We start from the raw sequence: 25,419 nt of genomic DNA on the forward strand, positions 1-25,419 counted from the left end.
AGACATTTTTAATACTACTCTCCACTTAATCCTGTTCAATACTTTTTTCCAGCTCAAGACTTTGTCCATCTAAAGTCAGATAAATTGGAATTGCTACACTTTGCATCAGTTTACTTTAGAAAATCTTACTTTATAATTAATCAGAATCAACACATCTGTTATTACATGTTACTAATTCATTCTGTTGGGCTGTTAGTACCAAATCTAATGTAAAATCTCCTCTTATTCAATGCTTCATGAGTTGAATCGGTGACTGATAACCACTGCATATCAATTAGTTCCAATATTTGTATACAGCTGTTGTAATCTGTTTTAGCTCCCTTAGCAGCCCCGAAGAAGGGTCTCAGCCTGAACATTGACTGTACTTTTTTCCATAGATGCTGCCTGACCTGCTGAGTTCTTCCAGTATTTTATGTATTTTGCTCTGGATTTCCAGCACCTGCAGAATTTCTCGTGCTTGTGACCCCTGATTATGTTATACTTTCCCTAATCTATCTTATTTAAGAAGCTGTCTTTCTTTTAGATGCCATCAGTAATAAGACCATAGGACTTAGTATTAGAATGAGGCCATTTGGCCCATCAGTCTGCTCTGTCATCATGGCTGATTTATTATCCCTCTCAAATCCATTCTTCTGTCTTCTCCCTGTAACATTTGACACCCTGACTAATCAAGAACCTGTTAAACTCTGCTTTAAATATACCCAGTGACTTGGCCTCCTCAGCTATCACCACCCTCTGATTAAAAAAATTTCTCCTCATCACTGTTCTAAAAGGACATCCTTCTATTCTGAGCCTGTTCCCTCTGGTCCTAGACTCCTCTACTATAGGAGACATCTCCCCCACATCCATTCTATCTAGGCCTTTCAGTATTTGATAGGTTTTAATGAGATCCCCTCTCATTCTTCTAAACTCCAGAGAGTACAGACCCAGGGCCATCAAATGCTGCTCATATGTTAACTTTTTCATTCCCAGAATCATTCTGGTGAAGCTCCTCTGAACCTTCTCCAATGCCAGAAGGGCCTTTGCTGTACTCACTCTCTCAGCACATTTATTACGTAAATTATAGTAATTTAAACTCTAGTTAGGCCACACTTGGAGTACTGTGTCCAGTTCTGCTCGCCTCACTATAGGAAGGATGTGGAAGCATTGGAAAGGGTACAGAGGAGATTTACCAGGATGCTGCCTGGTTTAGAGAGTATGGATTATGATCAGAGATTAAGGGAGCGAGGGCTTTACTCTTTGGAGAGAAGGAGGATGAGAGGAGACATGATAGAGGTGTACAAGATATTAAGAGGAATAGACAGAGTGGACAGCCAGTGCCTCTTCCCCAGGGCACCACTGCTCAGTACAAGAGGACATGGCTTTAAGGTAAGGGGAGGGAAGTTCAAGGGGGATATTAGAGGAAGGTTTTTCACTCAGAGAGTGGTTGGTGCGTGGAATGCACTGCCTGAGTCAGTGGTGGAGGCAGATACACTAGTGAAATTTAGGAGACTACTAGACAGGTATATGGAGGAATTTAAGGTGGAGGGTTATATGTGAGGCAGAGTTTGAGAGTCGACACAATATTGTGGGCTGAAGGGCAGGTAATGTGCTGTACTATTCTATGTTCTATGTTATAGTTTTTATTATTATGTATTGCAATGTACTTCTGCCACAACACAACAGATTTCATGATATATGCCTATAATGTTAAAGCTGATTCCAATTCTCATACGTTAACCCTTTCATTTCAAACAATAGTAAGTTTATTCTTATAGACTTTCTTTTGATGGCCATCAGTAGTTATGCTTCCAACTGCATTAACACATTTATTTAGAGATACAGCATGAGTATGCTTTTTCAGCCCTTTGAGCCACACCATCTGGTAACCCCCAACAACCCCTAACTTAACTCTAACCTAATCACTGGACAATTTACAATGAGCAATTAACCTACTCGTCAGTACGTCGTTGGACTGTAGGCAGAAACTGGAGTACCCAGGGGAACCCCACACATTCCACAGGGAGAACGTGCAGACCACTCCTTACGGATGATGGAACTCCGACCCTCCCCGAGCTGTAATAATGTTGCGTTAACTGCTACGCTACTGTGGTGTTCCCGGTATAATCACCTCCCATTTTTCCTGTTATACACTGTACATGTTTCAAAAGCTGTTGATAGTCATGCCTCTACAATTAAAGTAATGTGTCACTTTATGCGAGATATTCTCCAGCTTCAGGCCCGTTTTCTTTTCCGCATTTTGATCACAGTCACCATGGAATGGATATACACTTTGATCACCCTGGAACAACCTAAAATGATGCCTTTTCCTGTTGTTATTTTAAATCACAAAATTGAAAAGGGTTTAATAGGATGAAATTCTACTAAAGGAATTTGGTTAAGTAAAAGCTAACAAGTAGTGGAAGAAATTGAATGAGGAATTTAAGCAAAACACCTCATATTCCATCTGATGAATGGAGACTCTAGCTGTTCCAGGAATTCAGATCTATGGACTCATTTTGGTTCAGAATGCCGTTGGTTGCTTCTATAATTTGCTTTTATGTTTTTTCCCCTCTTTCTCTGTACATTGGCAGTGGTCCTTGTTTTTTAAAATGAGTTCTTTCAGGTTTCTTGCTTTGTGGCTGCTTTTATGCAGACAAATCTCAAGGTTGTATAATTTAAACATACTTTGATAATAGGTGTACTTTGAATCCTTTGAATCTTTTGAATTGACTGTGTGAATATTGATTTATCTAACTTTTGGTAATTTCTCCACCTCCACTTCTCTTTTTTTCAATTCTACATTCTGGCTCCACTCTTACCCCCTATTCTCTCCTCACCTTCCTATCACCTTGTCCTGGTGGCACTCTTTCTTCTCTTTCTCCCATGGTCCAGTCTCCTTCTTCTTCAGCCCTTACCCATCTATTACCTTCCAGTTTTTCACATCTTCCCCCTCTCCCATCCATCCACTTTTCCTCTCACCTGTCACCTGCCAGCTTGTACTCCCTTTCCTCACCTCACCTACCTCTTCATTTCTCTGGGATGACAGTCCAGTCCCTCACCACACTCTGAAACTGCTTTGTACACCATGGTGCCTTGATTAACACTGCGGCAATCGCCTCTTTAAACCTTCCCATTAACCCCGTGGGTAGTAAGCGCACCACTACATTTTGTATATTTTTCCTAGTTTGTCAGCTTCCAGTCACAGACTCCTCCTGTTTGTATCTCTCTCTGTCTGACAGTGTGAACCGTGCAGGCATTCCTCTTGCTTTTAATTAATGGCATGACTTCCTTCAGCTCAGTGAACCTAATCGGGAGCAATTTCACAAATAGACATTTCTCACTGGCACTATCATCCAGGATAATCTCACTGTCCATGCAAATTCCCAACACAATGGCTGTCCTGCTATTATATGTTCATATATTAATTCCCTATATAACTATTCTCAGTGCAAACTGATTCATCTTGCATACTAAATTATAATTAACAGATGGCATATCAATCTGTGTTTATTTACATACATACCACTGCTGGGTTTTGCTGTTTCCTTCTATTTATTAATTCCTTTCACTATTTTTTAGTTAAGTAGATCATCAATCAGCAAAACCATTATAAAGTCTTAATCAATAATTAAACAATGCTTTTAGTTTTCTTATTGCATCTTTCTAACTGCAGCATCACTTTATGATGTACCTTACTAAAATTATTCCATTAACTGATTCAGTATTGCTCTCGCTCTCTCTCCAGTTCTTCTTAAATTGACATAATTTAAGTGCTTCATGGCATAGAAAATTTACACTCAGTACGTAACGAAGTGGACACTGAGTATACGTTTGTAGTCTTCTGCTGCTGTAGCCCATCCACTTCAAGGTTCATAGTTTGTGCATTCAGAGATGGCCTTCTGCACACCATTACCTTAAAGTGTGCCTACTTGAGTTGCTGTCAAATTGAACCAGACTGGCCATTCTCCTCTGAAGATGTTTTCACTCACAGAACTGCTGCTCACTGGATTTTTTTTTGCTTTTCACACCATCCTCTGGAAACACTTGAGACTGTTGTGTGTGAAAATCGCAGGACTTCAGTAGCTTCTGATTTATTCAAATCACCCTATTTATCATCAACTATCATTCCACAATCAAAAGTCACTTAAATCACATTTCTTCCCCATTCTGATGTTTGATATGAACAACAACTGAACCTCTTGACCATGTCTGTATGCTTTTATGCATTGAGGTTCTGCCTTATGATTGGTTGATTAGGTACTTGTATTAATGAGCAGCTGTACACATACCCAGAAAGATAAATATCAATACAGCAACATACTGACTAATGTTTAATTAATATATTACCTGCCATGCTTCTGATCAATACTCTACTGCTAGAAAAAGTAGAATCTGATTTACAAAACTTATAGACTGGATTGTTGGACGTACATGATTGTCTCACAGTATTTTGTCTTCCTCCAGTTCCCTCCACTATTTCAAATCACTTTCCTTGTCCTTGTTTTTCCAGTGGATACACAATAACGTAGCAGCTAATGCGATATTTTTACAACTCAGAACGTCGGAGTTCTGATGTCATCTGTAAGGAATCTGTACATCTCCCTGTGGAATGCGTGCATTTTCTCTGGGTGCTCCGTTTTTCTCTACAGGTCAAAGACATACTGGTTAGAAGGTTCATTGGTCAGTGTAAATTGTCCCATGATTAGACTGGTGTTAAATTGGGGGTTGCTGGGGCAGTGTGGTTCGAAGGTCCAAAACAGCCTCATTCTGCACTGTATCTCTCATAATCTTTTTTTTGATCCTGTACAATGCCCTTCACCCCTTGCCAGATGGTGATGCAACCAGTTAGTTTGCTCTCCACAGTACATCTGTAGAAATTTGCAAGTGGCATAAGACATAGGAGTAGAATTAAGCCGTTCTGGAAACATTCCAGAATCTAGTGATTCTTGAAAGATCAATACTAATGCCCCAACGATCTTGTCAGAAACCTCTTTCAGAACTTAGGGGTGTACAACATTTGGTCCAGGTGATTTATCTGCCTTCAGACCTTTTAGAGTCCCAATAACTTTCTGGCTAGTTATGATAACTTCACACACTTCATGACCCGACACCTGAAAATTACACCATACTGCTAATGTCTTCCACAGTGAAGGCTAATGCAAAATACTTATTCAGTTCATCTGCCATTTCATTGTTCCTCATTACTACCTCTCCAGCATCATTTTCTAGCAGTCCAATATCTAATCACTTCCCTCTTTTACACTTTATCTACTTGAAGAAACTTTTGGAATGCTCTTTAATATTATTAACTAGCTTTCTTTTGCATCCCATCTTTACTTTCTTAATGATTTTTTTGGTTGCCTTCTGTTGGTTTTTATAAGTTTCCAAATCTTTTATCTTCTCACTAATTTTTGCTGTTATATGCCCTCTCTTTGGCTTTTATGTTGGCCTTGACTTCTTTTGTTAGCCATGGTTGTGTCATCTTTCCTTTAGAATACTTCTTCCTCTTTGCAATGTCTATATCCTGTGCTTTCTGAATTGCCTCCAGAAATTCCAGTCATTGCCACTTTGCCATCATCCCTTTATTTTCCAGTCAGTTCTGGACAACTCCTCTCTCGTACCTCTGTAATTCCATTTACTCCACTGTAATACTGATACATCCGACTTCAGCTTCTCTTGCTCAAATTTCAGGTTGAATTTGATTATATTGTGATCACTTGCCCTTAAGGGTTCTGTTACCTTAAAGTCTTTCATTGCATAGAAACATAGAAAATCTACAGTACAATACAGGCCCTTTGGCCCACAAAGTTGTGCCGAACATGTCCTTAACTTAGAAATTACTAGACTTACCTATAGCCCTCCATTTTCCTAAGCTCCATGTACCTATCCAAAAGTCTCTTAAAAGACCCTATTGTATCTGCCTCCACCACCGTTGCCGGCAGCCCATTCCATGCACTCACCATTCTCTGAGTAAAAAACTTATCCCTGACATCTCTTCTGTACTTATTCCCCAGCACCTTAAACCTGTGTCCTCTTGTGGCAACCATTTCAGCCTTGGGAAAAAGCCTCTGACTATCCACATGATCAATACCTCTCATCATCTTATACACCTCTATCAGGTCACCTCTCATCCTCTGTCGCTCCAAGGAGAAAAGACTGAGTTTACTCAACCTATTCTTATAAGGTATGCTCCCCAATCCAGGCAACATCCTTGTAAATCTCCTCTGCACCCTTTCTATGGCTTCCACATCCTTCCTGTAGTGAGGTAACCAGAACTAAGCACAGTACTCCAAGTGGGGTCTGACCAGGGTCCTATATAACTGCAACATTACCTCTCAGCTCCTAAATTCAATTCCACGATTGATGAAGGCCAATACATCATACACTTTCTTAACCACAGAGTCAACCTACGTAGCTGCTTTGAGCGTCCTATGGACTCGGACCCCAGGATCCCTCTGATCCTCCACACTGCCAAGAATCTTACCATTAATGCTATATTCTGCCATCATATTTGACCTACCAAGATGAACCACTTCACACTTATCTGGGTTGAACTCCATCTGCCACTTCTCAGCCTAGTTTTGCATCCTATCAGTGTTCCACTGTAACTTCTGACAGCCCTCCACACTATCCACAACACCTCCAACCTTTGTGTCATCAGCAAATTAATTCTAATTCATTGCACAACACCAATCTAGAATTGCTGATCCTCTAGTGGACTCAACCACAAGCTGCTCTAAAAAGCCATCACGTAGGCAATCTAGAAATTCTCCATCCTGGATCTAGCACCAACCTGATTTTCATAAACTACCTGCATATTGAAGACCCCATGACTATTGTAACCTTGCCCTTTTGTTATGCATTTTCTATCTCCCCTTGTAATTTGTAGGCAGCGTCCTTATGACTATTTGGGGGTTTGAATGCAACTCTCATCAGGGTCTTTTTACTCTTGCTGTTCCTTATCTCTGTCCTCAATAATTCATCACCTTTCAATCCTATGTCACCTCTTTCTAATGATTTGACTTCATTTTTTACCAACAGAGTAATGCCATCCCCTTGGCCTTTCTGCCTATCCTTTCGATTAAATGTGTATCCTTGGACATTAACCTCCTAGTTATAACCTTTCAGCCATGATTCAGTAATGCCTACAACATCATACCTGCCAATCTGCAACTGTGCTGCAAGTTCATTGACCTTATTCTGTATACAACGGGCATTCAAATACAACACCTTCAGCTCTGTATTCACCCTTTTCGATTTTGTTATACTCTGCTCAACCTTTTGATTCCTAATTTTGTCTGAGCTCTTACCAACATCTGCCTCCACAATCTCTCCACTATCTATTCTGGCACTCTGGTTCCCATCCCCCTGCAACTCTAGTTTAAACCCCACCGTGTGCATTAACAAATCTTGCTAGGATATTAGTCTTCCTCTAGTTCAGGTGTAAACTGTCCCTTCTGTACAGGTTCTACCTTCCCTGGAAGAGAGCCCAGTTATCCAAAAACCTTATGCTTTCCCTCCTACACCAACTCCTAAGCCGTGTATATCTTACTAGTTCTATCCTTACTAACACTTTGCATGGGTAGCAATCCTGAGATCACAACCCTGGAGGACCTGCACCTAACTCTCTGAACTCCCTATGCAGAACCTTGTTACTCATCCCACTCATGTCATTGGTACCTATATGGACCACGACTTCTAGCTTAAGAATGCTGAGTACTCAATCTAAGATATCCCGGACCTGAGCAACCAGGAGGTAATATCCCTTCGGGAATCTTGTTCTCACCTGCAGAATCTCCTTTCCATTCCTCTATCACCACAGTTCTTCTTCCCCCTTCCCTTCTGAGTCACAAAGGCAGACTTGGTGCCAGAAACCTGAGTCGCCATTGTGGATGAGAGTGGGATGGATGCAGGGAGAGGGGAATCACGGTTGAGAAAAGGGGAAGGGGAAGAGAGACATTCCGTAATGATCAATAGTTTGGAATCAAGTGACCTTGCCTGGTTGGGTGTGCCTACAGCAGCACTAGCCCTCACACATAACAATCCTTCTCTGCCCACTATCCCACACTCGTCCACCCTCACCATTCCCAACATTCTTGCTCATCCAGATTTACAAATTCGCTCTGCTTTCCACGTTGACAAATACAGTATTGTGCTGAAGTCTGAAGCGCCCTACCTATATATATGTGCTTATGTGCACAGTACATCAATACTACAAAAAATGACATCTAATTAAGAGTGTAGATCTATCCTGCAACACACAGGCATGCATTTTGCAGGAAGAGCCAATACTCATTAGGAATAAATAAAATGACTTACAATGGTATGAGACAGAGAAGATTTGGTTCTCATAGCTGACAAAATTAATATTATCACTGTGGCTTCCAAATTTTATGACAGTATTTTAAGTCTTTCTATGAGCTGGAATTTTTTTAGCCCAAGCTGTGAATTCAAGTGCACCTGCAATTAAGGTATCTGAAGTTTCAAAGTTAAATTAAAAAATGCAGCATTATCCAGGTTGGATGAAATTACGAATAGGGGCCAAGGGTTAAGGGTGAAAGCTGAAAAGTTTAAGGGGAACATGAGGGGAGTACTGTGCTCAATTCTGGTCACCTCACTACAGGAAGGACATGGAAACCATAGAAATGGTGAAGAGGAGATTTACAAGGGTCTTGCCTGGATTGGGGAACATGCCTTATGAGAATAGGTTGAGTGAACTTGGCCTTTTCTCCTTGGAGCAACAGAGGATGAGACGTGATCTGATAGAGTTGTACATGATAATGAGAGGCATTGATCATGTGGACAGTCAGAGGCTTTTTCCCAGGGCTGAATTGGCTAGCACGAGAGGGCACAGTTTTAAGGTGCAAGGAAGTAGGTACAGAGGAGATGTCGGGTAAGTTTTTTATGCAGAGAGTGATGAGTGTGTGGAATGGGCTGTCAGCATCGGTGGTGGTGGCAGAAACGACAGGGTCTTTTAAGAGACTCCTGGATGGATACATGGAGCTTAGAAAAATAGAGGGCTAAGGGTAACCCTAGGTAGTTCTAATGTAAGGACATGTTTGGCACAGCTTGTGGGCCGAAGGGCCTGTATTGTGCAGTAGGTTTTTCTATGTTTCTATGAAACTTCTTCACTCGCGAGAATGTAGAACGAGCTGCCATGCAATTGGTGTATTCAAGCTCAATTTCGATGTTTAAGAGAAGTTTGGATAAGTACATGGATGAGAGGGATATGGAGGGCTATACTTTAGTCCTGGTACAGGAGTAGGCAATTTAAATGGTTCCACTCAGACTAGATGGGCCAAAGGGCCAATTTCTATGCTGTACTTTTCTATGACTCCCTGACATGGGAGTCGCATTAGTTGTAATGTTGTAATGACATGATGTATTTCAAGGATAAAAGAATACGCTAGGATATTTAAGCACATTGATGTCTTCAGAAACAGGACAAAGAAAGTTATAAAACATATAGCTGGAATAATTTAGGTGATCAATTAGTATTTCACTTTTTCAATTCAACTATTGCCTTAGGAGCTTAAGCTCCACATGATTAAGCAGCCTTATTAGAAATTTTAGGATGGGAACATCAAGGAGGCAGGATTCCTTGCTTCTTTGGTGCTGATGGTCTTCAGCTGCAGTTAATGATTCTACAGAAGCCTTTCTTTGTTTCAGCAACGGAAGTATATTGCCTGTTATATATAAAGAATATCTAATTAAGTTATCAATTCTTTCATTGGTTCAGCCAACAATTCCTTCTTAAAGGTTTGCGAGGAAATGGAAGAATGATGAAACATGAATGCTTGTGCACCAGCCACACACTGAAATAACAAGTTTACAAGTCTTATGGTCACTTAAACAGCTAAAACTCATTGATTTGGTTTGATTACAAGATTAGAATTCTCAGTGATACTAATTAGGATATAAACTGCAGCCAAAAACTTCAATTCACTGAAAGGTGCTAAAAAGACCAAACTTCTTGTTCACACCACTCCTTATTCTTGTGCGTCAAAGATTAAAACCTAATTAAACAGACTAATTAGCTATGTAGTGTCAGACTGATAGGCAATTAGAGCAGTAGATCACCAGTATTCAAAACCCTAAGCAGAGAAAGGTCAAAGGTTTTGCAGGCACCTTAAGATCTTGTCTTTGAGAGCAGTGATTTGGTAAACTGAAGTGCGAAGAACACCTGGCATCAACACTGAAGCAAAATCAGCTCTCAGTATCTAAATTTTTATTAGTCATACATCACTACTCCATTGGCCTACAGCTATCAATTACATTTTCTCACTGATAAATCCCTACACTCTAATGAGCTGTGCTTCATAGCTGACCTGATCAGGAACCTGGGGCATAAGAGAGTTTATGGGAGGTAGTATGGATAAGGATCAAAAGAGAAAGACTATCACTAAAATAAACATGCAGAAGCTTTGTAAAATTTGGGGAATTGGTCTTAGTTTAACCCCTGGTGCAGTCAAGTGTATTTTATTGCCTCTTGTCTACATAACCATTAATGCTGGCCTTTGTTCCAGCATTTTTTTGTCAGAATGATAAAATCACCATGTATGTTATTAGTAGTTAACATATGAAAGCTTTCTGAAGAGATGATATTTTGACCTCCTTTTAAATTAGCCATTGACTGATCAATTAAAAAATAATGAGATATGAGTGACAATCTATTGATGGAAGTTCAAGGATCAAAGCAAACTTATTATCAAAGTACATATATGTCACCATATACTACCCTGAGATATCCTGCAGGCGTTCACAATAAATACAAAGAAACAATAGAATCAAAGAAAAAACGCACATAAGATGGACAAGAAACCACTGTGCAAAACACAAAAAAGTAAAAATAACAATTACATATAAATAAACAATAAATATTGAAAATATGAGATGAAGAGTCCTTGAAAGTGAGTCCATTGTTTGTGGGAACCATTTATTGATGGAGTGAGTGAGGTTATCCCCTCTGGTTCAAGAGCCTGATGGTTGAGGCTCCTGTTCCTGAACTATTCCTGAACCTGGTGTTGTGGGAACTGAGGCTCCTGTACCTTCTTCCTGATGGCAGTAGTGAGAAGAGAGCATGTTCTGGATGATGGAGGTCCTTGATGATGAACGCTGCTTTTCTGAGACAGTGCTCTAGAGAGATATGCTCAATGGCGGGGAGGGCTTTACCCAATTCTGTGTTTTTCTACATCAACAGTTGTGTAGACTGTGTAACAGTAGACAAGAAAATAAAGGTATTCCCAAACTAGAAACCGTGGATGAATAGAGGTACAAGATCTTTTAAAAGTACGCAATAATGCTTTTAAATCTGGTGATGCCTCAGCATACAGTGTTGCCAGGTCAAACCTGAATAAAGGCCAAAGACATCCACAGGCAATGGGTAGAGGACCATTTTAACAGTGCTAACAATCAAAATATGTGGCAAAGCATCAGGACTATTACTGACCACAAGAGTAACCCTGTCTGCCCCCACAGTGATGTCACACTGGCCAATGAACTCAACATCTTCTTTGGCTGGTTTGAAATTAATACCAATGCGAGGAGTTCAAGAATCCTGGCCATAGAGGACGAACAGGTACACTGAGCACACATGATGTACAGCGCACGCTGCAGAGGGTCAATGCTGCAGGCCCAGATGGAGTTCCAGGACGGGCACTTAAAGACTATGCTGGACAACTGGCTGATGTATTTATGAGAATTTTCAATCTGTCTCAATCTCAGGCAATGGGCCCCAAGTGCCTGAAGTCAGCCATCACAGTGCCAGTGAGTGAGTGAGCCAGTGAAGGAGTGGAGCTTTGAGGCTTTGACTCGAGAGGCTTCAACAAGAAGAGGCAGAGGATGAGTTTGTTCCCAGTTAGTCTTTACAATGCCTCCTGAGACGGTGATGTGCCTCTCCTGTGAGATGCGGCAGTCTTGAGGGAACTCCCCTCTCCTGTAGAGTCACATCTGCCAGAAGTGCTTGCGGCTGGGCGATCTGGAAGAGCGTGTGAGGAATCTGGAGCAGCAGCTGGATGACCTTTGACTCATAAGGGAGAATGAGGCAGTCATAGATAAGGGCTACAGGGAGGTAGTCACACCTAGGCTGCCACAAGCAGGTCGTTGGGTGACAGTCTGAGGGGGGAAAGTGAAGGAGAGTAGACAGGTAGTATAGGGCACCCCTGTAGCCATTCCCATGAATAATAAGTTTACCGTCCTGGATGCTGTTGGTGAGGACGACCGACCAGGTGTGAGCCACAGTGACAGGGCCTCTGGCACTGAGTCTGACCCTGTGGTGTAGAAGGATCGGACGGAGGAGAGGAGAGCTGTCGTCATTGGAGACTCTATAGTCAGGGGAGCAGACAGGAGATTTTGTGGACGTGAGAAGGATACCCGCGTGGTTTGTTGCCTCCCGGGTGCCAGGGTCCGGGATGTCTCTGACCGGGTGCATGACATCCTGGTACAAGAGGGAAAGCAACCAGAAGTCGTGATACATGTTGGGATCAATGACATAGGCAGGAAGGGGGATGAGGTCCTGAAGTGTGAGTTTCAGGAACTAGGCAGAATGCTGAAGAACAGGACCTCAAGGGTGGCGTTCTCAGGATTGCTGCCAGTACGACGTGATAGTGATGGTAAGAATTGGAGGAGATGGCAGTTGAATGCGTGGCTGAGGAGTTGGTGCAGGGGGCAGGTTTTTAAACTTTTGGAACATTGGGATCTCTTCTGGGGAAGGTGGGACCTGTACAGATTGGATGGGTTGCACCTGAACTCGAGGGGGAGAAATATCCTTGCAGGTAGGTTTGCTAGTTTGCAGGTAGGTTTGCTAGCATGGTTCAGGAGGGTTTAAACTAATTTTCAAGGGGGATGGGGACCCGGAGCAATAGAGCAGTGGAAGAAGTACATGGAGTAAAGCCAGATCTAAAATATAGAGAGGCTTTGAGAAAACAGAAGCAGAATAAAGGGTGTAAAGGTAGTAAGGTAGAAGGGCTAATGTGTGTGTATTTCAATGCAAGAAGCATCAGGAACAAAGGTGATGAACTGAGAGCTTGGATACATGCATGGAATTATGATGTAGTGGCCATTACGGAGACGGCTGGCACCAGGGCAGGAATTGATTCTCAATATTCCTGGATTTCAGTGCTTTAAAAGGGATGGGGGGGAGGAGGGGTGACATTACTGGTCAGGGACACTATTACAGCTACAGAAAGGGTGGGTAATGTAGCAGGAACCTCTTTTGAGTCAGTATGGGTGGACGTCAGGAACAGGAAGGGAGCAGTTACTCTACTGGGGGTATTCTATAGGCCCCCTGGTAGCAGCAGAGATACCGAGGAGCAGATTGGGAGGCAGATTTCAGAAAGGTGCAAAAATAACAGGGTTGTTATCATGGGTGACTTTAACTTCCCTAATATTGATTGGCACTTGATTAGTTCCAAGGGTTTAGATGGGGCAGAGTTTGTTAAGTGTGTCCAGGATGGATTCCTGTAACAGTATGTTGACAGGGCAACTAGGGGGAATGCCATACTAGATCTAGTATTAGGTAACGAACCAGGTCAGGTCACAGATCTGTCAGTGGGTGAGCATCTGGGGAACAGTGACCACCGCTCCCTGGCCTTTAGCATTATCATGGAAAAGGATAGAATCAGAGAGGACAGGAAAATTTTTAATTGGGGAAGGGTAAGTTATGAGGCTATAAGGCTAGAACTTGCGGGTGTGAATTGGGATGATGTTTTTGCAGGGAAATGTACCATGGACATGTGGTCGATGTTTAATGATCTCTTGCAGGATGTTAAGGATAAGTTTGTCCCAGTGAGGAAGGTAAAGAATGGTAGGGTGAAGGAACCATGTGTGACAAGTGAGGTGGAAAATCTAGTCAGGAGGAAGAAGGCAGCGTACATGAGGTTTAGGAAGCAAGGATCAGATGGGTCTATTGAGGAATATAGGGTAGCAAGAAAGGAGCTTAGGAAGAGGCTGAGAAGAGCAAGAAGGGGGCATGAGTAGGCCTTGGCAAGGAAAACCCCAAGGCATTCTTCAATTATGTGAAGAACAGAAGGATGACAGGAGTGAAGGTAGAACCGATTAGAGACAAATGTGGGAAGATGTTCCTGGAGCCTGTGGAAGTGAGCGAGGTCCTCAATGAATACTTCCCTTTGGTATTCACCAATGAGCAGGTACTTGATGATGGTGAGGACAATATGAGTGAGGTTGATGTTCTGAAGCATGTTGATATTAAGGGAGAGGAGGTGTTGGAGTTGTTAAAATACATTAGACAATAGACAATAAACAATTGACAATAGGTGCAGAAGTAGACCATTCGGCCCTTCGAGCCTGTACTGCCATTCTGAGATCATGGCTGATCATCTACTATCAATACTCGGTTCCTGCCTTCTCCCCATATCCCTTGATTCCCCTATCCATAAGATACCTATCTAGCTCCTTCTTGAAAGCATCATTAGGATGGATAAGTCCCGGGGGCCTGACGGAATATTCCCCAGGCTGTTCCACGAGGCAAGGGAAGAGATTGCTGAGCCTCTGGCTAGGATCTTTATGTCCTCGTTGTCCACGGGAATGGTACTGGAGGATTGGAAGGAGGCGAATGTTGTCCCCTTGTTCAAAAAAGGTAGTAGGGATAGTCCAGGTAATTATAGACCAGTGAGCCTTACGTCTGTGGTGGGAAAGCTGTTGGAAAAGATTCTTTGAGATAGGATCTGTGGGCATTTAGAGAATCGTAGTCTGATCAGGGACAGTCAGCATGATCTGAAGGGCAGATCACGTCTAACAAGCCTGATAGAGTTCTTTGAGAAGGTGACCAGACAGATAGATGAGGGTAGTGCAGTGGATGTGATCTACATGGATTTTAGTAAAGAATTTGACAAGGTTCCACATGGTAGGCTTATTCAGGAAGTCAGAAGGCATGGGATCCAGGGAAGTTTGGCCAGGTGGATTCAGAACTGGCTTGCCTGCAGAAGGCAGAGGGTCGTGGTGGAGGGAGTACATTCAGATTGGAGGGTTGTGACTAGTGGTGTCCCTCAAGGATCTGTTCTGGGACCTCTACTTTTTGTGATTTTTATTAACGACCTGGATGTGGCAGTAGAAGGGTGGGTTGGCAAGTTTGCAGATGACACAAAGGTTGGTGGTGTTGTAGATATTGTAGAGGATTGTCAAATATTGCAGAGAGACATCGATAGGATGCAGAAGTGGGCTGAGAAGTGGCAGATGGAGTTCAACCCAGAGAAGTGTGAGGTGGTACACTTTGGAAGGACAAATGCCAAGGCAGAGCATAAAGTAAATGGCAGGATACTTGGTGTTGTGGAGGAGCAAAGGGATCTGGGGGTACATGTCGACAGATGCCTCACAGGTAGATAGTTATGAAAGCTTATGGGGTGTTAGCTTTCATAAGTCGAGGGATAGAGTTCAAGAGACGCGATGTAATGATGCAGCTCTATAAAACTCTGGTTAGGCCCCACTTGGAGTATTGTGTCCAGTTCTGGTCGCCTCACTATAGGAAGGATGTGGAAGCATTGGAAAGGGTACAGAGGAGATTTGCCATGATGCTGCCTGGTTTAGAGAGTATGGATTATGATCAGAGATTAAGGGAGCTAGGGCTTTACTCTTTGGAAAGAAGGAGGATGAGAGGAGACATGATAGAGGTGTACAAGATATTAAGAGGAATAGATAGAGTGGATAGCCAGCGCCTCCTCCCCAGGGCACCACTGCTCAGTACAAGAGGACATGGCTTTAAGGTAAGGGGAGGGAAGTTTAAGGGGATATTAAAGGAAGGTATTTTACTCAGAGAGTGATTGGTGTGTGGAATGCACTGCCTGAGTCAGTGGTGGAGGCAGATACACTAGTGAAGTTTAAGAGACTATCAGACAGGTATATGGAGGAGTTTAAGGTGGGGGGTTATATGGGAGGCTGGGTTTGAGGGTCGGCACAACATTGTGGGCCAAAAGGCCTGTAATGAGCTGTACTATGCTATGTTCTATGTTCTGTCCCGAAGAAAACAAACATCAACAATCTGAAGACTATCATCTGGTTGCCCTCACACCAAGAATAATGAAGTGCTTTGAGAGATTGGTCCTCTCCCACATTAAAGTCATTACCCTGCTACACTGGACTCACACCAGTTTGCCTGTAAAGCAAATAGGTCAGCAGAGGATGCCATCTCATTAGCTCTTCACACTGCCCTGACACACCTGGAGGGAAAGGGAACGTGCGTGAGGATGTTGTTTGTTGCTTATAGCTCTGCTTTTAATACTGTCATCCCCAGCAAGCTCATCTCCAAACTCCACCAGCCAGGCCTCAGCTCATCACTCTGCAACTGGGTCCTGAACTTCTTGTCAGACCGTTCACAGGCAATGAGACTGGTGCCTCACCTGTTATCCACTACTACCCTGAACACTGGTGCACCACAAGGTTGTGTAATGAGTCCCATACTCTACTCCCTCTTCACTTACGACTGTGTACCTGCATTTAACACCAATACCATCGTCAATTTTGCAGACAAGACAACAGTGATCGGGTTGACCTTGAACAGTGATGGATCAGTGTACAGAGCGGAGGTACAGAACTTAGTGAGCTGATGCTCAGAGAACAACCTGTGTCTTAATACAGCAAAGACTAAGGAACTAATTATCAACTTTGGAAAGTTACGGGCTGACAAGTACGCTTCAGTCTACGTTAATGGAGACATAGTGGAGAGAGTGTCCAGTTTCAGGTTTCTGGGAATACACATCTCAGAAGGCCTTACACAGTCCACTAACACCACAACAACAGTTAAGAAAGCACAGCGACGCTTGTTTTTCCTCAGGACGCTGAAGAAAGCTGGTCTACCTGAACAGATGCTGGTGACCTTTTACCGCTCCACCATAGAGAGCATCTTAACACACTGTGTGGTATCTCAGTTGTACAGCAGCTGAATGGAAAGCACTTCAGCGGGTTCTTTATTTATTTTATTTGTTGTATGCTATAGACACTGCCTGGCCTGCTGCGTTCCACTAGAATTTTGTGTGTGTTGCCACCATGTAATTTGTTGGGTTTGTCTTTCTAAGTAGTGGAGTCTGTAGGTTTGGAAGGCAGTTTGGAGAAGCCTTGATGAGTCATTGCAGTTCATCTTGTAGATATGGCTCTGTAGCAAATAAACACTACTTGCATTGGGCATTAATGTCACAATACAAACTCAGCCTACAGATGTTTAAACAAGAGTCTGACTGACAATGCCGTCAATTATGCAAATATGCTTCTAGACCACTATGTAAATCTGCTTTATATTCAATTTTCAATAAACGTTATAAATACACATCATAAAAATTATGGTCCATGATGAATTGATTTAGTGCTGCAGAAAATGCAATGGACTTTGTTGGGGCAGAGTGTTCCTGGCTGACTGGAGAACATAGCCAGCTCAAAAAGACTGTCACTCTGTTAAGTAGACTGAAAGGGGAAATTTTGCAGGTAAAGAAGTCATGGGTAGATAATGCGTTCGCAGTGAACATTTGGAGGTGACATATAAAGCTATAAATGTCAGAACTACAAATCTTACTAAATGTTGCAGTTTCAAGGTTAGATTATCATGTCTACAACATTTTAATGATATTTCACAATGTACCATAGGATTTAAACAAAAACTCTGTCAGGTATAGAGATTAGGACAGTGGTGCCTGTTTCATTAAATCTTTATGGTATTACATCATAAAGGTAACAAATCTCAAATCTCTAATCACAAAATAAAGGTTTGCCACCATAATATAAAAACACTAGATCACTCAAACACCCTGGAGATGAGGATCTTTATTTAATTCCTCAGCCCAGTACATCAACTGTTTATTCATATCCATAGATGCTGCCTGACCTACTAAGTTCCTCCTGCATTTTCTGTGTGTTTCTTTGTATTTCCAGCATCTGCAGAATCTATTAAATTGTTGCTTTATAAGAAATATGCCATTCTGTACCAAGGTATAGATTGAGGAAAGTATCCCATGGTAACTGTATCAACAAGAATATATCCCAACTGCTGCCGACCAGCTTATTTTTGTTTACACCATTAATATTGTAAAAATCATTCATTCTTTTACTAGATATAACCAATATCACTTACATTTTTCCTTAATTCCATAAGTATTTTAAAGTAGTACAGCTTGAAGTGTCATTACATTAGAATGCATGAAAATAGTGATAAATTAGCATACAAATGTCATTAAATTCAGTGGAGTAATATATTGGTTAAGTGACCAGGTTTAGACAAGTCTCTCAATCTTGCCTCATTGCCCACTGAGAGAGTAGCTGTAACTTTAGTTGAACTTCTCAAGTGAAGGAAAGCATATTCACACTCACGCAGATCTGCAACCAATACACTTGTACTCATGTTGCTTGACAGTTCGAGATTATCCAACTAAAAATGATCAGTAGTGGTGGCCGAGCAATTGAAAAACAAATCAGGAGAGGAAATCCTCCTATCTTACTTGATCAAGCCTTTATGTAACTCTGGACTGACAGCAGTGTGGTTGTCTCTTAACCATTCTCTGAAATGTGTCAGCAAGTCATTGAGTTGTATCATAACTACGTCATTTAAATTAGAAACAATTAAAAGTTAATACTGCTCAGCAGCTACCAAAGGATTGAATTCACACAAAACAAATTCACTCTTGCTGATCGCATCAAGGCATCATACGGTGGGGGAAGATGTAACAGAGGAGTCTATGAGATGGAAATGGAAGGATATGAGCCATATGCAGACGGAAGGGATTAGACTTCATTACTGTAATTAGCTTGGCAAAAGGGCCTGTTGTGTTGCACTCTTTACCTGGAGACTGGTGGTGTCCAAGTTAGCAAAGATGTCAAATAGATAAGTTATGCAACAGAATTACATGGATGGACCTGCACAATCATATTTTACAGAGAGTGTGCAAGACTCACTCTCAGTTTTCTGGTTTCCAACTACAGAACAGACACACACACCACAGTTAATGTTACAGTGTATAAAATGGGAGTGAGCACCGCTGCAAACTCTAAACATTGTCCTTAGGCTACATTTGAGCAAGGATGCCTCTTCCTGATTAATGCCGATAGTCCTCCAAAAGTTGCTGAATCTATAAACTCCTCAGTGTTGCACATATTGACCACATAATGTAGCAAGGGCTTTGGATGTCCGTCACCAAGAGAGTACTCTGGATAGGGACTCTGTAATCGATCACCAAGAGTGTACTCTGGACAGGGAATTTAATATCCATCACCAAGAATGTACTCTGGACAGGGACTCTAATATCCATCACCAAGAGAGTACTCTGGACAGGGACTCTAATATCCATCACCAAGAGAGGTACTCTGGACAGGGACTCTAATATCCATCACCAAGAGAGGTACTTTGGACAGGGACTCTAATATCCATCACCAAGAGAGTACTCTGGACAGGGACTCTAATATCCATCACCAAGAGAGGTACTCTGGACAGGGACTCTAATATCCATCACCAAGAGAGGTACTCTGGACAGGGACTCTAATATCCATCACCAAGAGTGTACTCTGGACAGGGACTCTAATATCCATCACCAAGAGAGGTACTCTGGACAGGGACTCTAATATCCATCACCAAGAGTGTACTCTGGACAGGGACTCTAATATCCATCACCAAGAGAGTACTCTGGACAGGGACTCTAATATCCATCACCAAGAGTGTACTCTGGACAGGGACTCTAATATCCATCACCAAGAGTGTACTCTGGACAGGGACTCTGTAATCGATCACCAAGAGTGTACTCTGGACAGGAACTCTAATATCCATCACCAAGAGAGTACTCTGGACAGGGACTCTAATATCCATCACCAAGAGAGTACTCTGGACAGGGACTCTAATATCCATCACCAAGAGAGTACTCTGGACAGGGACTCTGTAATCGATCACCAAGAGTGTACTCTGGACAGGAACTCTAATATCCATCACCAAGAGAGTACTCTGGACAGGGACTCTAATATCCATCACCAAGAGAGTACTCTGGACAGGGACTCTAATATCCTTCACCAAGAGAGTACTCTGGACAGGGACTCTAATATCCATCACCAAGAGAGTACTCTGGACAGGGACTCTAATATCCTTCACCAAGAGAGGTACTCTGGACTGCAACTCTAATATCCATCACCAAGAGAGTACTCTGGACAGGGACTCTGTAATCGATCAACAAGAGAGTACTCTGGACAGGGACTCTAATATCCTTCACCAAGAGAGTACTCTGGACAGGGACTCTAATATCCATCACCAAGAGAGTACTCTGGACAGGGACTCTAATATCCTTCACCAAGAGAGGTACTCTGGACTGCAACTCTAATATCCATCACCAAGAGTGTACTCTGGACAGGGACTCTAATATCCATCACCAAGAGAGTACTCTGGACAGGGACTCTAATATCCTTCACCAAGAGAGGTACTCTGGACTGCAACTCTAATATCCATCACCAAGAGTGTACTCTGGACAGGGACTCTAATATCCATCACCAAGAGTGTACTCTGGACAGGGACTCTGTAATCGATCACCAAGAGTGTACTCTGGACAGGGACTCTACTATCCATCACCAAGAGAGTACTCTGGACAGGGACTCTAATATCCATCACCAAGAGAGTACTCTGGACAGGGACTCTGTAATCGATCACCAAGAGTGTACTCTGGACAGGGACTCTACTATCCATCACCAAGAGAGTACTCTGGACAGGGACTCTAATATCCATCACCAAGAGAGTACTCTGGACAGGGACTCTAATATCCATCACCAAGAGAGTACTCTGGACAGGGACTCTAATATCCATCACCAAGAGTGTACTCTGGACAGGGACTCTAATATCCATTACCAAGAGTGTACTCTGGACAGGGATTCTAATATCCATCACCAAGAGTGTACTCTGGACAGGGACTCTAATATCCATCACCAAGAGAGTACTCTGGTCAGGGACTCTAATATCCTTCACCAAGAGAGTACTCTGGACAGGGACTCTAATATCCATCACCAAGAGTGTACTCTGGACAGGGACTCTGTAATCGATCACCAAGAGTGTACTCTGGACAGGGACTCTAATATCCTTCACCAAGAGAGGTACTCTGGACTGCAACTCTAATATCCATCACCAAGAGTGTATGGACAGGGACTCTAATATCCATCACCAAGAGAGGTACTCTGGACAGGGACTCTAATATCCATCACCAAGAGTGTACTCTGGACAGGGACTCTAATATCCATCACCAAGAGTGTACTCTGGACAGGGACTCTAATATCCATCACCAAGAGAGTACTCTGGTCAGGGACTCTAATATCCTTCACCAAGAGAGTACTCTGGACAGGGACTCTAATATCCATCACCAAGAGAGTACTCTGGACAGGGACTCTAATATCCATCACCAAGAGTGTACTCTGGACAGGGACTCTGTAATCGATCACCAAGAGTGTACTCTGGACAGGGACTCTAATATCCTTCACCAAGAGAGGTACTCTGGACTGCAACTCCAATATCCATCACCAAGAGTGTACTCTGGACAGGGACTCTAATATCCATCACCAAGAGAGGTACTCTGGACAGGGACTCTAATATCCATCACCAAGAGTGTACTCTGGACAGGGACTCTAATATCCATCACCAAGAGTGTACTCTGGACAGGGACTCTAATATCCATCACCAAGAGAGTACTCCGGACAGGGACTCTAATATCCATCACCAAGAGTGTACTCTGGACAGGGACTCTAATATCCATCACCAAGAGAGTACTCTGGACAGGGTCTCTATTATCGATCACCAAGTGTGTACTCTGGACAGGGACACTAATATCCATCACCAAGAGTGTAATCTGGACAGGAGACTCCAATATACATCACCGAGAGAGTACTCTGGACAGGGACACTAATATCCTTCACCAAGAGTGTACTCTGGACATTAGAGTCTCTTGTCCTTTGCCATGAATGTTTTCTAGGTATGGGTCTCTAATGTTCATCGGCAAAAGTCACTTGTAGCACCAGCACTGAAAGGTTGATTCCTGAGAGATATAACTGCTGAAATAAGTCTTTGGTAGGTAGTGCATGAATCAGTGTAAATATATTGTGCTTGTTGGAATGTATTGTCAAAATTCTGGAATTTTTGACTGCCTATATCTAGCAATATCCCTCCCCTTCACATTGCCCTACCATTAAAGACATGGCCGAATGAAACATTTTCAGGCAAGTTCTGCCAGTGGTGCTGGATGAGTTCCTGATTAACTTCCTCCTATTACCCCTCATTATGGGAGCCAACCTGCTATTAAATGGATTTACTCAAAGTGATACAAAGAAATAAGTAAGCACAGTAGATACATCAAAGGTTATGGGACAAAATAACACTCTGTCATAAATTTAACATTTATGATCCACGTTAGCTTCATTCTAGCCACATTTTCCAGTGTAGTTAAAACATAGGCAAGTAGCTAGTTTGGAAAGTGTGTGAAAAAAAATTGAGTTGCTGAAGCTCAGGCTGCAGCTGAGGAGAGGCAAGAACAGTCAATATTTTGTGTCGGGATCCTTCATCTGGACTCTGGAGGTCTTGTTCACTGAAAAGCAGAACAATCCATCATTGTTAATTACAGTCTCAACTAGTTAGCAAATTAATCAACAGTGCTGTGAAATGGTACTTTCAAGCAAAATCCTGCTTATGAACGTCCAGTTTGGGTTCCGTCATACCAATCAGAAACTTGGTCCAGACATGTGCCAAAGGGCTTGAATTTGAGGTGATGTTTTTGTCAACGAGTCATTGAGGTGTGGCATCAAGGAGCTGGATAAACCCTGAAGTCAGTGGGCATCAAGGTGAAATGACAGCAGCATTTGTTAGACTTCGTTCCAGGTTCAGTCATCTTCAGCTGCTAATGATTGCATGATGTTCAGTTCAATTCACACTTCTACAGAAAACAGAACAGTCCATGAATGCAAGCAGTAAGACCTAAGCACAGGATAAAAAAAAAATGAGGACAAATATCTGTACCATGGAAATGCTGGGTAATGGTCACCTCTAACAAGGAACTTTAACTTCTTGATGTTGAGTGTCATTGTCAGCATGAACACCTCCAGTGTCAACATCAGGGGGATCAGCATAGAGCAGAAGCTCACCAAACCTCAAAGTATATTTATTATCAAAGTACGTATACATTATTCAGCCTTGAGATTTGTCTCCTAAACGAGATACCCAAAAGAACCAATAAAAAGAAAGACCTTCGTACACCTAATGTGCAGAAGGAACAAAAAACAAGTCATATAAGCAATAACCTCTAACAAATAGCGTTCTGAATTTAACTCCACAAAAGGAGTTCATCCCCAGGTCCTTTGTTCAATTCAGAGCAGAGCAGCGAATTGAATTGACCTGTCCCTCACCTTGGGCCCTGATGCTCTGATCCTTTAAATTGTCATCTGAAATTTGGTTCAGTTGCTTCAGTACTCTCAGGGGCCTGGACCCTGTCAGCTCAATTTCGCTTGTACCCACCTTTCTGATTCAGCTCGGAGCTTAATTTCATGGAACTTTGGGTCTTCCTCACTCTCAGCAACAGGTCTGCTGCCTCATGTCGCCTCGGTTTTACCACAACAAATTGCCTCCACGTCCAAATTGAAGTAACAGACTATAGCTTGCAATAATCATTTGCCAGAAAAAGACTGATTAACAAAGTATTTACACACAAAATGCTGGTGGAACACAGCAGGCCAGGCAGCATCTATAGGGAGAAGCGCTGTCAGTGTTTCGGGCCGAGATCCTTCGTCAGGATTAACCGAAAGGAAAGATAGTAAGAGATTTGAAAGTAGTGGGGGAGGGGGAAATGCGAAATGATAGGAGAAGACCGGAGAGGGTGGGATGAAGCTAAGAGCTGGAAAGGTGATTGACAAAAGTGATACAGAGCTGGAGAAGGGAAAGCATCATGGGACGGGAGGCCTCAGGAGAAAGAAAGGAGGGGGGGAGCACCAGAGGGAGACGGAGAACAGGCAAAAAACTAAATATGTCAGGGATGGGGTAAGAAGGGGAGGAGGGGCATTAACGGAAGTTAGAGAAGTCAATGTTCATTCCATCAGGTTAGAGGCTACCCAGCCGGTATATAAGGTGTCGTTCCTCCAACCTGAGTTTGGATTCATCTTGACAATAGAGGAGGTCATGGATAGACATATCCGAATGGGAATGGGACGTGGAATTAAAATGTGTGGCCACTGAGTGATCCTGCTTTTTCTGGTGGACCGAGCGTAGGTGTTCAGCGAAATGGTCTCCCAGTCTGCGTCGGGTCTCATCAATATATAAAAGGCCACACCGGGAGCACTGGACACAGTATACCACACTAGCCGACTCACAGGTGAAGTGTCGCCTCACCTGGAAGGACTGTCTGGGGCCCTGAATGGTGGTGAGGGAGGAAGTGTTAGGGCAGGTGTAGCACTTGTTCCGTTTACAAGGATAACTGCCAGGAGGGAGATCATTGGGAAGGGAGGGGGGGACGAGTGGACAAGGGAGTCGCGTAGGGAGTGATCCTTGTGGAAAGCAGAAAGAATGGAGGAGGGAAAATTGTGTTTGGTAGTGGGATCCTGTTGGAGGTGGCGGAAGTTACGGAGAATTATACATTGGAATTGGAGGCTGGTGGGATGGTAGGTAAGGACAAGGGGAACCCTATCCCGAGTGGGGTGGTGGGTGGATGGGGTGAGGCCAGATGTGCGGGAAATGGGAGAGATGCGTTTGAGAGCAGAGTTGATGATAGACGAAGGGAAGCCCCTTTGTTTAAAAAAGGAAGACATCTCCTTCGTCCTGGAATGAAAAGCCTCATCCTGAGAGCAGATGCGGCGGAGACGGAGGAATTGTGAGAAGGGGATAGCCTTTTTGCAAGAGATAGGGTGGGAAGAGGAATAGACGTATAACTCTCCAACGTATAATTCTCCATAACTTCTGCCACCTCCAACGGGATCCCACTACCAAACACATTTTTCCCTCCCCCCCCCTTTCTGCTTTCCACAGGGATCGCTCCCTATGCGACTCCCTCGTCCACTCGTCCCCCCCATCCCTTCCCACCGATCTCCCTCCTGGCACTTATCCTTGTAAACGGAACAAGTGCTACACCTGCCTAACACTTCCTCCCTCACCACCATTCAGGGCCCCAGACAGTCCTTCCAGGTGAGGCGACACTTCACCTGTGAGTCGGCTGGTGTGGCATACTGCGACCGGTGCTCCCGGTGTGGCCTTTTATATATTGGTGAGACCCGACGCAGACTGGGAGACCATTTCGCTGAACACCTACGCTCGGTCCGCCAGAAAAAGCAGGATCTCCCAGTGGCCACACATTTTAATTCCACATCCCATTCCCATTCGGATATGGCTATCCATGGCCTCCTCTATTGTCAAAATGAATCCAAACTCAGTTTATAGGAACAATACCTTATATACCGGCTGGGTAGCCTCCAACCTAGTGCATGAACATTGACTTCTCTAACTTCCGT

This window comes from Hypanus sabinus, chromosome 22 (assembly GCF_030144855.1).
Source record: "Hypanus sabinus isolate sHypSab1 chromosome 22, sHypSab1.hap1, whole genome shotgun sequence".
Taxonomy (NCBI): Eukaryota; Metazoa; Chordata; class Chondrichthyes; order Myliobatiformes; family Dasyatidae; genus Hypanus; species Hypanus sabinus.